The sequence below is a fragment of the Grammomys surdaster genome, unplaced genomic scaffold, assembly GCF_004785775.1.
Source record: "Grammomys surdaster isolate TR1022 unplaced genomic scaffold, NIH_TR_1.0 241, whole genome shotgun sequence".
NCBI lineage: Eukaryota > Metazoa > Chordata > Mammalia > Rodentia > Muridae > Grammomys > Grammomys surdaster.
In genome coordinates this window covers 2,810,652-2,820,746 of record NW_021604686.1, presented here as the reverse complement: position 1 = coordinate 2,820,746, position 10,095 = coordinate 2,810,652, and the positions used below count along the sequence as shown (strand labels likewise).

At 48.3% G+C, this 10,095-nt stretch overlaps 1 pseudogene; it reads right to left on the bottom strand.

The window, feature by feature from the left end:
- Positions 1-671: 671 nt before the first annotated feature.
- On the bottom strand, positions 672-1,117 carry LOC114626953 (annotated as a pseudogene).
- Positions 1,118-10,095: the final 8,978 nt, after the last annotated feature.

Here is a 10,095-nt window from a genome sequence, read left to right as displayed (position 1 = left end):
GGTAAAGAGAAAAGCCGAGGTTAGGGAAGCCTGGACTCCTGCCTAGCTGTCTGGAATCTAAGGCTCCTGGGTTCTGAAGGTCTTTGGGGAGGTCAGGGCCCTCAGCCTCTTCCAAGGGAAACCCAACAAGAGGTGATAAGGAGCTGGTAACTCCGGTACTTGGATTTCTCTTGCAGAAAGATCTGATTTATAAGAGTGCGCAGAGAAGCAGCCTAGCCCTGTGAAGAGGGTACTTCCGTTCTGTCTGGCTGCGGGGGAGGGGAGGGGTGTGGCGGTCTTGGTCTGGGCCAGCACTGTTGATACCTGACAGCACAGGAATGTGAACCCACTGTTGTTCCATACTCGTCCTTAAGCACACTGCAGCCCAGATAAGGCACCACTGGCTTCAAACTACTACCGCTGTCACAGGCCGCGCTGGTATCCGATGTCTGAAAAATGCCTGAGGGTGCGGGTGCGGGAACTCTGAGGACCAGGGTTACCTCAAGCGCTGGTGCTGTGGCTCCACTCGGCTATGGTGCTCCTTTTTTTTTTTTTTTTTTTACAATTGTGGGCTACATTTATTGCCTCACATCTTCCTAGAATGTTAGGCAGATTCCCAACATGCAGACAAGGAAGGATGCAAAGAACCTACTCAGACCACATGGAAAATGTTAGCGTTTAATTAACTCCTGGAGTGGCTTTTAAGCCACCAGAACACAGGCACCTCCAACATCCTTAATCTTCTCTTCAGCTCTTCTGTTGAAGAATTTGGCCTTCACGATGACAGGTTGCTTAGGGAGCTTTCCCTTGCCCAGAACTTTGTAGTAGCCCGATCGCACAACATCAATGACGGGACAGCTCCAGTCTTGTTTTTGGCTGCATTGATCTGAGTCTGCTCGCTGACCAACGTCCAGAATTTATCCAGGTTGACAGTTGGGCAGAAGCTCTGGTTCCTCTTCAAGTGGTAATGCCTCATACCAACTTTCCCGAAGTAACCTGGATGATATTTGTCAAAGTTGATCCTGTGGTGGGGCATGCCTCCAGCATTTCCTGGGTGCTTGCGGTGCTTACCGATGCGGCCGTGGCCGTGGCTCACGTGGCCCCGGAGTTTCCGGGTCTTCCTCAGTCTGGATGGCATGGCGGTGGCAGAAAGGAAAGTATGGTGCTCTTTTAAGCTAGTCCTCCCCCCACCCATCCCCTCTTCGGATGATCCTAAAGACGAAAAGCACTCGTAGGAGCTGGAGAGAGATGCCTCAGATTGCTTCATCTTCCCCCATGGGTTTACACTTCTCCAGAGAGCTCTGCTATGCGCAAGATGGTTAGTGCCAACGTCTTTCTGCGTTGTTGTTTCTTCTGCTGCTGTTGTTAAGTTTTGGAACAGGTATCAGGTTTCATGTGTAGGCAAGGCTGACCTTGAACTTCCGGCCCTCCTTCCTCCACCTCCCTAGTACTAGGATTACAGGCCACAAGCCACCATTCCTGGCTTGTTTTTTGAGACAGAGTCCCATAGTGGAGTTCACATTGGCCTGCCCTTGAATTCATGGCAATCCTCCCAGCGCTGGGATTGCTGGAGTAAGTTGCTACGCCTGACTGTGACAAAGTCTTGACAAGTTCTCACATTGTGGCTTCATAACATGAAAACACTTTTTCCCCAGGAGATCTCCCACTAGAGAGAAGGACCACAGAAAACCTGGCAGGCAGTTCCTACAATCTGTAGGCGTCCATGGCTCTGTGCCTAGGGGCCAAAGAGTTACTAAAGAATCTGGGTCACAGTGACCCCTCCACACCCACTCTTGAAATATTCACTCATCCTCAACCATTGATAGGACGCCTGACTTCTCTACTGGGGTCCCTCACATGTAATTCATATCTGCTGTCCTGGTTAGCATTAACTGTCAATTTGACACAGCCTAGAATCACCTGGAGAAAGAATCTCCGTTAATAGTCTTTATCAGGGTGGTCTGTGGGCATTATCTGTGAGGAATTGTCTTGATTGTTTGGCTGTTTAAGAAAGCTAGTTGAATATGAACCAGAGGAAGCCAGAGCATTAACCCCCCCTCTTCCCCCCACCCAGTGACTTCTGATCTAAGCTCTTGCTTGAGTGTTTTGCCTTGGCTTTCTTTGATGACATGGAGATATAAGCCAGGAAAACCCTTTTCTCTCCCAAGTTGCTTTTGGTCAGAGTGTTTTGTCATAGCAACAGAATGAAACCTGATCATCTGCAAATCCTCAGAGGCACAGTCACAATCACTGTCAGCAACTCATTGTCCCTTGCCTTACCTGATATTGAGGGGACAGTTCCATACAGACATCCCAACCCAAACATGTATAACATGAACTGTTGTAGAACTTCAGAATTGTACCTAGAGACGAACACTTGCTACTGTCACATGATGATGCAACCTTCTCTGTAGTGACAATTTAGGAATTTTGTTTTCTTTAGGAAAACACAGAAATATTATAAAAATATGTTTCTATTTAATCCCAGGTGTGGGATACGGGGCTGCTTTTGATTGTCCACGGCAGCTGATTATGATTTGCCTCGAGCTCTAGCGAAGGCGTGGTTTTGCCAGCTGTAGATAGTTTCTGCAATTGTGTGACATTTGGAATTCTGGAATTGTTTTCAGCAGGTATATAAATGCTAGGGCCCCAAGAGGCATGCTGGGTTGTTAGTTGGTTGCAGTTTGTTAAGTAATCGTATGCAAAGAGGAAACAACAATGCAAAGAAATTAGGTATCCTGACAGTGAACTTCAAACTTGCCCCAAGGCCCCTAATCAGCAAGAAATAGTCTTAACAATAACTCTGCCCCCTGACTTTAATCTGATTTCTGACCCCTGACTTTATTCAGGGATCTCTTTCCTTGCTCCTTTATTCTTTTTACCCTCCTATCTAATGTTAGGGGTTGAAAGGGTGGAAGAAAAAGGGTGGAGAAGGATGAAACAAAGAAGAACCAACAAAGCAGTCAAAGACTGTCACGCTCCTTCCCTAAGACCCTCCCGGAGTGGCAAGGGAGGGGCAGGAGAGTATGCCACACCCATTACACCTCCAAAGCTGGGATGCGAAGACAACGATGATGTCACTATCTCCATTGCTCGTCCAAGGTTGAGAGGATCCTGGTGCCCTGAGGCAAAGCGGGGGCAGGACAAGGTGGTAATGGAGAATAGACAGGCATGGTATACATAATCTTCCTTTCTTTGGCCACCTGCTTTCCCTCCTCCATAGCTCACTCAGCAAGACCACACTGAAGGATGGCTTCCTTCCCATAGGCCAGAGAAGCAAGCCAAGATCAGGGTGTCAGCAGACCACCTACCATTATCCCCTGGTCCCATCTACCCTGCCTCTCCCCAAATCTCTCAAAGTGTCCATGACAAGATCTGCTCTCAGATCAAAGCCCCAACCAGAAACCTCAAGGCACAAGACCTTGCCAAGGGTGCTTTGAGAGTCTGTTCTTGGCTGCCAACTTCAGCAGGCACGGAGCTTCAAGGTCTAGTCAGCCATTCACCCTTAAGGGAGAAAGGAAGCTCACAACCCTCACAGGGCTCCAGACACTCGGAAGCCTTGGGAAGCTCAGATCGTTTCAACTCTCATAAGGTCACTCCTCGGTGGAACAGAAGCAGTAATCAGCCACTAGTGAGAGGAGACCGCCTTCGGTGGAGCTGCCTGCAGATTGGGCAGGGGCATCAGAGGGCCAGCTTTCATGAATTGTCATCCACGCTGAAGTAGGCTTTTCAGTGATGTTGCTGCCTTTGAGATACCCATGCCCCTGTGAGTAACCCCAAGAAACTCAGGTTCACATAGCCAGACTTCATTTTGTCATCATCTGGGGGTGAGTGGATCATGTAACAGCAGAACCAACTGTACTCTGAAAGTCAAGGCTCTGAGCCAGCATGCAGTGTGACCACAGGGCTCATGCCCACCTGCGTAGCTGAAGCCACCCCTCAGTGAAGCTTCTGTGTTGGGGTCTCAGCTCTTCTATATCTCTGTATTTCACAAGCTCAGCTCTGACCAATCCCCCTTTTGCATCGGAAACCTTCCTAGCTTTCAAACTCTGACTGACGTATGAAATACAAATGGATCGCTTGGTCTCTAACAGCTGCTACTTTCTGATTCTGAACTGTCTTCCCTCCTATTAGAGACTCCAGCTGAAACTTTGAATCCACTTTCTCAAATTTGCCCACTGCCGTCAAACCCCAGAACCTTGAAAAAAACTCTGTGTGTGTATATATATATGTGTGTGTGTCTATGTGTGTCTGTGTGTGTGTGTGTGTGAGTCTGTGTGTGTGTACACAGAAGTGTTATGCCATGATATGCATGTGGAGGTCAGAGGATGATTTGGGTATTGGTCCTCACTCTCTACCTTTGGAGACAGGGTCTGTGTTGTTCCCCACTGTGGACCCCTGACTATCTGACCTGCAAGATTCCCAGAAGTTCCCTCTCTCTCCCGTCTTGCTGTGAGAATGCTGAAATTATAGGCATTTGTCCATGCGTTCAGCCTTATGTATTTCCTGGGGATCCGAACTCAGGTTCTCATGCTTTCATCAAGCATTTTCCCCACTGAGCCATCCCCCAGCCCACCCCCAAGACCTTGGCACTCTTCCTCGGTTTGTCTGATGGAAATTCATTGTCAGGGTGGAGACTTGAGACAGAAGGAAGACATTGACAATGGGGTCTTGGCACCAACAGCCACTCACTTCTCCCATACGTTTTCTTCCAATACCTTTGCTCTGTCCCCCAGATCCTGATAAACACAGTACAACTGTAGTCATTAGAATAGTCCATGACCTCTGGAATCCAACTAGACGAATGATTCCCCAAACCTGAGACAGTCAAATCAGCAGCTAGCTGGCCACCCTCAGAGCCTCAGCTATCGGTTTGGCCATTAGGAGTCCAAGAATTTGTACTTGTAACCAGTTCCCAGGAGGTATCAACACTGTCAGCCCAAGGGCCATACTCTAGGAAGTACTGCTCCAGATGAGGGAGAAAAGAGTAAACCTTGCACCTCTGTCTCCCAGAAGTCCCTAGTACCACCTAGATCCCTCCCTGGTTTCTGAGGGGAAGGTGGAACTTCCAGGAAGCCTGTCACTCCGAGCCCCGGGGTTTGGGTTTCATTCTTATAATAAAATCACTGACAAGAACATACAATTCTCTGCAGGGAAAGTAATCACAGTGATCCATAGAGTGGTATACTGTAACAATATCAACAGCGGTGATAATAATAGTAATAACATGATTATTATAGAATGTCATCGGCGCTAATGTGCTAAACCCAGATGGATCTGAGCAATGGGAAGGAATTACTGACATATACAAATACTGCAAATGCCTAGCTTGGCTGTGTTTGAGGCCATTGGAGTGATCGCAACATCTCTCCCAACAGGCACGACGGCTTACTGAGGCCAGAGTCTGAAAGAACTTCTTGCTAGTTTTATTCTAGCAGAACTGGCAGGAAGCAGGCAAGGTGGGCAAACCACTCTGACTTATCACCAAGGCTTCTATTTGCTCCTCCAGTCAGCCTTCATTCAATAAGTGTGTTTGAAAGGCCTCATATGGAGTCAGAGTCTTGACAGGGGCTGGGGAGGGTTGTAGAGAAAACACAAATTAAATGTAACTCTACACAGATCACAATGTAAATTAAATTTGAATTTCAGAGCAACAACTGATTTATTTTTTTTTCAGTGTAACTATGTCGCCAATATTGTATAAGCCATATTTGAGCTTCCCCTCCTCACACAAATTTATTTATTCCTCATTCACCTACAATTTGGGTTTAATGAGATGTCCTGTATTATCAAGCAACCTTATTGGAGAAGGCAGGAGGGACAAGAAGAATGTGAGTGATGTCTTGTGCTCTCAGAACTAGCTCATACACCACCCTTCCAGTGGGAAATCAATGTATTCAGGCAGAGAGTTCCAGCCTACACCAGCATCCTTCTCAGAACCTTCGTGAGCAGAGAAATCATCAGAGAACCTTGTTGGTCTGCATCTTCCTACTAAGAAGGTCCTGGTGGGACCGAGAGGCTGCACCTTCAACCTGTTCTGGCGGCTGCAGGTTCCTGTGATTGAGATGATGGGTGATGGAGAAAGCAGGGAGGCTGAAGTGGGGGCGAGACGCCTCTGTTCATTTTCAAGGAACAGGGGAAAGCCGGTTGGGGGAGGTACCAGCTGGTGGGCCTTGGTCAGGAAGGCGGGGAAGAGGATGTGTCCCAGGAGGAGCACTGTCTGTGGAGTCACAGGAGCAGGAAGAAGCCTGAAGATCTGAGAAAGGCATGGCTGGAATGGGATGGGAAGGTGGGCTTGGGACTGAAGTAATGTAAGACTTGGCATTTGAGGGTCTATGGGACAGACAGCCTCAGACAGACTAACCACAACCCACCTGCCCAGTGTCAAGTTGAATGAGAGTCTGAGGGGTAGCTCACTCTGCTTGGAGGTCTGGGAAGGTGTCCTCTATTTAGTTTCAGGATCTCAGAGGTGAAACCTGTCTTTTCCCAGACGGGAGAAAAGCAAATACCCCTTAGCAGGTATGCCCAACCTTTAAAAAAATGTATTATTTGGGGCACAGGGTGGGAGTAGAGGTCACATGTGCCTCTCTGTGTGTGAGGAGGTCAAAGTATAGTGTTTAGGAGTTGTTTCTCTCCTTCCACCATGTGGATCCTGGGAATGGAAGTCAGGAGTCAGGTTTCATGGCAAGAGCCTTAATCCACTGAGTTCCATATCAGGTCACTATCATCTGTGAAATTCATACCTGAGAACACCATGCAGAAATAGAGTTAATGGAAAGAGGCAGGTCAAAAATTCGTATTTTAAGTAAGTTTACAATTTTGTAATTTGGGCCACCTTCACAGTCATTTTTGGCTGCATGCATGCAGTCTCTGGACCTCAGATTGGGCATCTTAGCTAAAGTTTCTGGGGGAACAGTGGCTCTATCTGAGCTGTCATGGCATTCCAAGTGGCTATCATAGGTCCTTGTTAGTACAGGGCAAGAAGACAGCTCAGTGGATGAGGTGGCTAGGCGTCTCTCCCCTAAGGCCTCTCTCACCTCTCTTATACATCCATGTCATGGTCAGAACATCAGTGGCTGAGAAGTTAGTGAGGTGGGCAGATATGAGCTTCCAGGTGGGGTTCTAGAATCATTGAACCCTAATAGCTGTGGGGCCTTGGGATGCTGCAGAGCTGGTGGTAGCTTCCACAGGTCTCTTCTGAGTAGAGTTTATCACCTGAGATGGGTAGCTACTGTTCTTCCATGTACATCCTTCCGGAGCTAGTCTGCCTGTCTGTCAGTTGAGTCTGTGTCCCCTCAGAATAAAAATAATTTCCTGGCCTCTCTGGATATGGTCCTGAGCTGAGTTCTGACCAAGAGGGCAAGACAAGTGTCCCCTGATGCAGGACAAGAAGAAAGTATTGTTCTAGGTATTGCAAGCAGAAAGGGAATTAATATAGAGGGTCAAGTGCTCATGAAATAAAATAACATGCCAGGGAGAGGAGGACTTAATGGGTAAAGTGCTTGCCCCGTAACTATGGGAACCTGAGTTTGCATCCACAGAACCTACATAAAGCCAGACATAAAATGCACATGTTTGTAGTCCCCATATTTCTTTGGTGAGATGGAAGTTGGAGACAGGAGAATCCCCAGAAGCTCAAAGGCCAGCTAGCCTTGTGTGTGCAGTGTTGAGAAGCCCTGGCTCACAAGATAGAGTGGAGACCTAACATCTGGCCTCTACACATGTGTCATGGTGTGCATGAACCCACACTCACACACATAAACATATATGCCACACCACACCTCCCCACACACACCCAAGTTAAAACAATAAAAGCAACACAATCAGATCATTAACTGGGCTAGAAGCATAAGATTGAGAAGTCCTAGGAAATAGCTGCCCTGGATGCAAGGTTGCCAGACAGGAGGCTGGAAGAGGTAACTCCTGTGGAAACTGCCAGGAGCAGTAGGCTGGGATCACGTTCTTCTACTGCCTAAGGGAAAGGGCCTAACCTTCTCCTAGTCTTCTGCAGCCCAGCGGCCAGAGCCTTGTGGCAAAGGAACCTGAGGGATGCAGCCCTGAGGCTCCCCAGCTTGGCAATACATTGAAAGCATGACATGTGTGTGGAGAGAGACCGTGCTGAATACCCCTGACAGGAATCATTGCTACTCCTTTCCGCTAGCTGCTTGATAAGGTCAGGTCATGTCAGGTGATCCCAGAAATGCCACAGAACCCGAGACCTTTGTGCGAATGAGTGATGGACTTCTGCCTTGTTGAGGTCGCTGTTTGAACTGCTGAGCCACTGTCCCGATGCACCTCTGAGAAGTGTAAGATGAGGTCTGAGAGGTAGCGCTTCCAGCATGTGCAGTATTGATGTCACCAGAGGACCAATTTAGCCCAGTCATCCATAGCAGAGAAATAGTTCACGGACAGACAAAGTAGTATTTAAAACTGCAGGATGCCTGTGCCAATAGATCTGCTCAGGACAGCGGGACGGAGCTGAGAGGTCTCTCTACTCCAGAGCCACATCAACTTGCCAACCTGCTTTGCTTCCAACCTTAGCCACTGCTGGTCAGTACTGCCGGCCACTCGTGGTCACACAGGGCCTTCAGGGAATCAGGACTGTGGGTGCTGTGATAGGGCAGCTTGGAGTCTGGTAAGGTGACCTGGGAGATGTGAACACGGGGTTAGGATAATTTTACAAGGCGGTGCTGAGAGAAAGTAAACACATTCGTGAAAAGGCTTGAACAATGTCTCACCCCTGCCTACTCTGCCCTGTGGCTTCCCTCCTTCAATGGTGCCTCTAGCTCACCTATAGCCTAGGAACTAAAGACTGCCCTGTGAACCTACATGCAGACCCAGGGACTGGCCCGCACTGGGTCAGATGGTCTCTTTTGATCTGTCGCTGGTCAGAGAAGATGTTAGGATCTGCATTCAGTGACCAAGGTCAAGGTTTGATCAGTGAGACTCTTCAGGGTATGAAAATCATCCCAGGCACGATAGAAATGAGCTCAGCATGGTGACCAGGTTGTGACAAGGCTGGCCTGAGCCTTGGGTCATAGCTTAACTTAGTCTGGGACAAGGTTGATAGGTCTACCTAAGCACCAGTGCAGAGCTCAGCCTGGGGCTGGAGTCTGGGTTGTTTGACAGTAAAGGAAGCATGAAGCAAACAGCAAACTGGCTGTGCTCGTTCGGTTTCATACAGGTTTATGCACTGCTCAAACAACAAAGTTTGGGGCTATGTTGATATATGCGTAATTTCTTCCTTTGAGTCACCTTTACCCTTCATTTGATTTCTGGGACCTTGTCTTTCATCTCCTCTCAGGCCTGTGATCTAGACCTTCAAGCCCTGAGGTAGACGAATGTGCACAGACTTCAAGGGACCAGTAAGCCATTAGCATTCTCACAGAAGTTCAGAAAGAGCTGAAGCCAGGCGTGAGGCCAGCTGAGCAGGTGCCCAGCACAGGGCAGACTGGTAGACTCCCAGATTCCTGCAGTGTGTTGGACACAAGTGCCAGGTCACCCTGAAACCCAGGGCTAGTCAGCAGTCGGGTGGACAGCCGGCTGGGCAGCAGCCAAGCCAACACTGTTGAGTTGGGGTAGAGGGTGGAGGCAGAGACTTAGTCAGTTTGTTATTCACCATGCCCCAGGGCAGGTGACAGCAATTTACCAGTTCTCAGTGATGGAGTAGCCCAGGAAGGGCAGGGAACCCCCACACCCAGTCCCTCATGGGCATTCTCAGCTGTTAGAGGAAATGCAAGTTGACAGTAAGTGACAAGATTGAAAATGTAATTAAGGCAGATAGAACTAACTGGCAAGGATGAAAACCATTCCCTAGGCTCTGATATTTAAGGCGAGGTCAGAGGACAATCCTATTCTGGCCACATAACCAGCAGAGAGACCAGAATGAACTTTCTAACAGCGGCCAAGATCTGTGGGTGGACAGAGAGTAATGGTTTCAGCAGCACTGAAAGAGATTTAGGTCAGATAAAAGGATGAACTTCCTGGAGATGAGAAGGGTTAAATGTTGGCACAGGTGTAATACCCGCTCATTTTCCCACAGACACATGCATTCCCTCTGCAAGGTTTTAACCCAGTTCTGGATAACTTTACCATTCCAAAATCTGTAGAATAAGA